Source organism: Piliocolobus tephrosceles, chromosome Y, assembly GCF_002776525.5.
Source record: "Piliocolobus tephrosceles isolate RC106 chromosome Y, ASM277652v3, whole genome shotgun sequence".
In the NCBI taxonomy this organism is placed as follows: Eukaryota; Metazoa; Chordata; class Mammalia; order Primates; family Cercopithecidae; genus Piliocolobus; species Piliocolobus tephrosceles.
The window spans coordinates 5,743,887-5,750,476 of NC_045456.1; the positions used below are offsets into that span (position 1 = coordinate 5,743,887).

Genomic DNA, 6,590 nt, shown 5'->3' on the forward strand with positions numbered 1-6,590 from the left:
CCTCCTTCCTTCCTTCTCATTATTCCTTCCTTCCTTCCTCCCTTCCCTCCTTCCTTCCCTCTTTCCTTTTCTTCCCTCCTTCCTTCCCTTCCTTCCTTCCCTCCCTCCTTCTTTCCTTTTTTCTTCTTTCTTCTTCCCTTCTTCCTTCCCTTTCTTCCCTCCTTTATTCCTTCCCTCCTTCCTTTCTTCCTTCCTTCCTCTTTCCTTCCTTCTTCCTTCTTTCCTACCTTCCTTCCTTTTCTTCCTTCCCTTCCTCTTTCCTTCTTTCTTCCTCCTTCCCTCCCTTCCTTCTTCCTTCCCTCCCTCCCTTCCTTTTTTACTTTCCTCCCTCCTTTTCTTCCTTCCTACTTCCTTTCCTTCCTTCTTCCTTCCTTTTTCCTTCCCTCCTTTCTAATTTCTTCCATCCTTCTTTCTTTCCTTCCTTCCTCCCTTTCTTCTTTCCCTCTTTCCTCCTTTCTTCCCTCCTTCCTCCTTCCCTCCCTCCCTTCCTTTCTTCCTTCCCTCCTTGCTTTGTTTTTCCTTCCCTCCTTTCCTTCCTTTCTTCCTTCCTTTTTCCTTCCCTCCCTCCCTTCCTTCCTTCCCTCCTTCCTTCATTTTTCCTTCCCTCCCTTCCTTCCCTCCCTTCCTTCCTTTCTTCCTTCTCTTCCTTCCTTTTTCCTTCCCTTCCTTTCTCCTTCCCTTCCTTCTTTCCTTCCTTCCCTCCCTCCCACCCCCCTCCCTCCCTCCTTCCCTTCCTTCGTATCTTTATTTTTTCAGAGGTAGCATAAATAGTGGTTAAGACCACAGACTCTGAAGCTAGACTGTCTGAATTCAAATCCTGCCTCCACCACTTATTTTCTGTGTGGCCAGGGGCAATTCCTCAACCTCTCTAAGGTCAGTTTCCTCATCTGTAGTAATATAGAGAAATAATAGAATTTTCCCTCCAGTGCTGTTTTGAGGATTAAATGAGTAAAGTATATGTAATATACTTAGAAGAATCCTGGCACTTAATAATTTCTATACATTAGTGCCAGGTACTACTACAACAATTATTATTAATGTACTTACCTTGTAGCTGTGAAATATCTGTAGAAATGTCTTTGCAAACTGTAACTTTGTTATCTTTTAGATTCCAACATCACTTGCTAATTTGGAGAAGATTGAATTATTTGCTTTCGTTGGAGTGATTTTATTTTCCTGTGAACTACTTGAAAGAAAATTCTCTATGTGTAATTTCCTTCTCTAGACTGCTCAAAATTTACTTCTTTCTCCTATTCATAGACCACATTTGCAGACAGGGCCAGTTTCATGAGTGTGTGATCTGTGTAGCATTCCCATAGGGCCCTGCACTCAGAAGGCCCCCATACTTGGTTTCAGGTTGTGCTGTCACTGTTTTGAAATTCTTGAGTAAAGGATTCTTCATTTTCATTTTGCACTGGACCCCACAAATGATATAGCCAGTCCTATTTGGAGAATAATCTGGTAACCAGAATCCCCTCCTCAGGATCTACTGAGAAGGCCATTGAAACTTTTAAAACTCTAAGCCATATCAGCTTTAGATTCAGCTGGGCCTCTATTATAGCACTTATCTTACAGCATGGCTTTAATGGAACAGGAATTGGCCCTGGATGTGTCTATTTCATTTGTTAGATTGCGAATTCCTGGAGGTCAGGGGCCACATTTGATTTGCCTTTCAGGCTTCCATGATCCATCACTGTAAGAACCCATCAAAATATTTGTGCACCCGAATGATATCGTCTCTGTGGGTTTTAGCAGTGATGTGAACCCCAAAGAAAGTAAGGGGCAGCCAGGCGCAGTGGCCCATGCCTGTAATCCCAGCACTTTGGGAGCCCAAGGCAGGCAGATCACTTGAGGTCAGGAGTTCCAGACCAGCCTGGCCAATATGGTGGAAACTCATCTCTACTAAAAATACAAAATTAGCTGGGCATGGTGGCGCATGCCTGTAATCCCAGCTACTCGAGAGGCTGAAGCAGGAGAGTTGCTTGAACCTGGGAGGCAGAGGTTGCAGTGAGCCGAGATTGCACCACTGCACTCCAACCTCGGTGACAGAGCAAGACTCTGTCTCAGAGCCAGGGGGGCGGGGCGGGGGAAGTAAGGGGAATGCCGAAGATCTCAGGAGGAAGCAAATTCCTCAGAATCCAAGGGACTTATCATCTTCATGCAAACAGGTGGAAACAAGTAGAGGAAACTGCCAGTGATACTTGCTTCCTCTGATGCTGGGCCTCGTTATTCTTAAGCCCATGGCAGACATGCGTTTTTGTGGGGAAAGCTTGATTTCTAATTCTGTTCTATTTTTCTAAGTTTTAACTGAAAGAGTTGCTCATTAATGTTCAAAGCAAAGCAAATGTCTCCTCCTCAGGCCCAGTTAACTTTGATCTAGATCTTATTTAAGACTAATGATTTTGTAGGGTCTATGGCTCCCTTGCTGAAAGTGACCATTTTGCCAGATGTGGTATATGTGGTCCGAGTTCAGACACTAACCTGGTTCTTTCCTAAAAATCAGCCACAGACAATGATGTGGAAGTCTCAAGTAAGAAACCAGTGTGTGTAAATGAGAGAGAAAGCTCATGTAAGTAGGAAAAAAGGGAGCCTGATAACAAAGCCTACATGGGAAAGGAACCTACTTCAAAGAAACCAAAAGCTTTGGTGTCTCATGAAAGTATTTTCAAAAAATTTCACAGTCAGATACTGCAGGTCAGTAAACATATTAATGATATTAATGTTAATATATACATTATGGTAGTTTGTCTTAAATCTCCTAAGTCAGCTCTCCTGTTGAAGAGTGAGGGGTGAGGAGTGGACTTCGTTTTTCATCTGTTTGAGAAATCCACCAACCCCATTAAATAAGCATGAGGTCATACCTGACAATGACTAAGGATAGCAAGTCCAGAGAAAGCACAAACTTTTCAGTTGTGGTCATTGTGATGGAGAGTTAAGGTCTCCTTGGGTTACACTCCATAGCAGATTTCTCCTCAGCTAATTGGTCTCTCCACTATTTTGATAGTAGCTCCAACCTCCAGCTTGTGAGGGTTGAAACTAGGTACTCTGGAGCTTGGATGTGGAAGGATTGTGTTCTTTGGTTCCTCTACTTAGACACAAGCTCTAGAGTCCCTGCAGATGGTCTGCAGATTCAGAGTATTTAAGTTTATAATATTAAAACGAGCTATGAGTACATAAATATACAGTTATATTTCTGGCATTAATTAGTAACTGCCTTAGTCTGGTATTTTAGAGGGCCCTCCACATAGAGGGGAACAACACACACTGGGTTCTATTGGAGGGTAGAGAGGGGAAGAGGGAGAAGATTAGGAAGAATAATTAATGGGTACTAGACTTCATACCGGGGTGACAAAATAATCTGTACAACAAACCCACATGACACAGTTTACCCATATAACAAACCTGCACATGTAACCCTGAACTTAAAATAAAAGTTAAATAAAATTTAAAAACAACTAAAAGTAGAACTATCATTTGATCTAGCATCCCACTACCAGGTATCTACCCAAAGGAAACAAAGTCGTATATGAAAAAGATACTTGCACATGCATGCTTATAGCAGCACAATTTGCAATTGCAAAAATATGGAACCAACCTAAATGCTCATCAACCAACGAGTGGATAAAGAAAATGTGTTAAATATATACCATGGAATACAACTCAGTCATTAAATGGAATGAAATAATGTCCTTTGCAGCAACTTGGATGGAACTGGAGGTCATTATTCTAAGTGAAGTAACTCAGGAATGGAAAACCAAACACCATATGTTCTAACTTATAAGTGGGAGCTAAGCTATGAAGACGCAAGGACATACAGAGTGATATCATGGACTTTGGGGACTCGGGGCAGGGGACTTTGGGAGCAGGGTGAGGGATGAAAAACTATATATTGGGTAACAGTGTACACTGCTCAGTTGAATGGGTGCACTAAAATTTCATAATTCACCACTGAAGAACTCACTCATGTAATCAAAAACCACCTGTACCTAAAAACTATTGAAACATTTTTAAAAAAACCTTAAAAATAAAATAAAGCATCCTCTTTCCTGGATGTTTAGTCAAAAGAAGTAAGATTGTTCTGAATATTTCTGACTACGTTGTTTATATGATGAATGCAATAATCAGTTCATAGTATATATATTTTTTCTAAATTATCTAAGAAATACAACTGCAAGAGAACTGCTACCTCAGGTCATCTCTGCATGGCTCAGCCTGCCACGCCTTAATGGGTGCTGATGGATAAGGTTAGGGAAAGCTGGATGCTGATCAAACTTATATGAACCAAATTATTCTTCCACAACTGTTTAAATGAATCCCGTTGCTTATTCAGAGAAAGACTAACCATTTCTTGTTTATAACTCTATTTTTCTGCCTCAATAGTGCTCAATAAATATGTGTTGTACAGCTAACATGCTCACATGCCTGGCATAAGCAAACAAAAATTCTCTTCTAGAGAAATAACATCAAAGTATTTCCACCCACATATAATTTTTCAGTACAACATCCAGTACAAAGTCAAAGACAGCAAAGCACAGGAGGAGATAAGACAGCATGAGCAGGAAACATCCAAAACAACAGATAATGGAAGCAGATCCACAGGGGACTCCTGATTGTGGAATCATCACTCAGTACAAGAGTGGCAGTGAACAACTTTGGTTTCCCCAGAATAAATGTGGTAGGAGAAGCGTTAGGCATTCATTCATTCAATTATTCATTCGTTCGTTCAAGATCATTTATTTGATGTGGATCAAAATTGGCCCCAGCGGAAACAAACTGTCAGGTTAAAAATAATTTCTCCCTCATGGGTATATGTATATTCACTGTACAAGTCTTTCAACTTCTCTGTACATTTGAGATTTTTCATAATAAACCGTTGAAGAAAAATGCAAAAAAAAAAAGAGTGATTTCCTCCTCTTTTTTCAGACTCCTATTCTGGCCCTTCTACCACTGATTTTGAGAAGCCTCAGAAGACTCCAACTTGCAGCATTTTAGAATCAGCAACTCCCAGCCATGCCCATCTTGTCCCTGACAAAAGATGATTCTTTTGATGCCTTTACTCCATCTCTATCCCTGCTGGCCTCATCAGCCATATCCTCAAATCCTTTTCCTAGCTTCCCATGAGCTGCTTCAACAAAAGCCAGAATTATATTCATGACCAGTGTTCAGAATGCAAAATAACAAACATTATGCTCAAAAGCAGCCAAATAAATGTCTTTGGTATATAATGAAGGAAGATGTTTCAAACCCCAGTCCTTCTTGAGGTATGTGTGTGAGAAAAGTTCATTTTTCCCTTTTTATGGCTATGAACAAGCACTTCCCCAAAGGTTTCAAGGTGATCCCCAATCTTTCTCTTACTACCAAAAGAAAAATAATCCCTCCACTCCATATTTTACTTTCTTTTGGGTTTTATTTTATATGCTGATGGGGGCTTATTTTCCTTCGAAACTTTCCAAAAGACATCTGTTAAAATGTTGTGGGTATTCCAGCAGGAAATGTTTTGAAAAATTGGCTTTGGTTTGTGATCTAACTGATACCACATGGCACTTATAGCAGTTGACTTTCAGAGCTGATTTATTGCTATCATGCTGTCTTAAACATGAAAAATATTTACTGGAGGCTGGATGCTGTGTTACATTTGAAAACAAGAATGAGACCTTACTGCAAAGATGTCCATTGCAAGCCACACTGGGTTTCCAGTGAGACGATATGGGCTTCTATTTTCACTCGACTATGGGGCTTGTTTGTCCTTAAACCAAATCCTTGCATTTTTGCACATACTATGTCCTATTGGCCTCAGCTTTTCCTGCGCAGGAGTGTTTGTGGATGTGTCGTACATAAATATGAACTGCTTTGATCTTTCTCAAAGGCTTCAAGAAGTCTGACAATGCCTTCTTCACATGTCATTCTTGTTGCTACAATTAGGTAGTACTTTTATTCCCTTGAGACTGTCTCAAAGTCTCCCAAAGGCTGGCACTGTGTTTTTATCTTCCCAACATGTTTAGTAACATCATTCTACATTCACCCTGTGCTTCCCCCTTCCCCTCTCCTCAACTCCAACATTCATCAAGGTGAACAATCATGGGTAAACACAATGAAGAGGTAGGCAGAAGTTTAAGGCACATCCTATGCTTTCTCTGTTTTAAGCCTTCTTCCGTCTCTGGGTTTGTCCTTTGTCACCACTCTCTCCTCGGCAGTCAGAGCCTTCATGCTTACCCAAAGTACCTGAATGCAGCACTCCCACCTGGCATGCCATCCTTAACCCCAAGTGCCCAAACCCTTCACACTAACCTTTCAGGTAGCTTCAAGGCTAGAAAGAAGCCCACAAATGCAACCTTATTAGGGTGCTGACAACACATCATGAAAAACCCAATCCACAGTGATTTATTCCAGTCACTGTGGCGAAGTTCTGGGTAATGGTTGTGGAGAGGGATATTTGGGAACAGGTGCTGACTGAGTTCTTTCTTTAACCACTATATACATTAATATTTATTTAAAACACAAAAAGCATTATTATTCAGGCCTGGGGAATATCCTCTTATTGATAAATCTGCTTTTCCAAATCATGCTTTACTTCCTTTCCCTGAGAGATA

At 40.9% G+C, this 6,590-nt stretch overlaps 1 protein-coding gene across 4 annotated transcripts in view; it reads right to left on the reverse strand.

The window, feature by feature from the left end:
• NHS (NHS actin remodeling regulator) overlaps positions 1 to 6,590 on the reverse strand; it is a 367,235-nt gene that overhangs the window by 16,891 nt on the left and 343,754 nt on the right. The window lies entirely within an intron of this gene.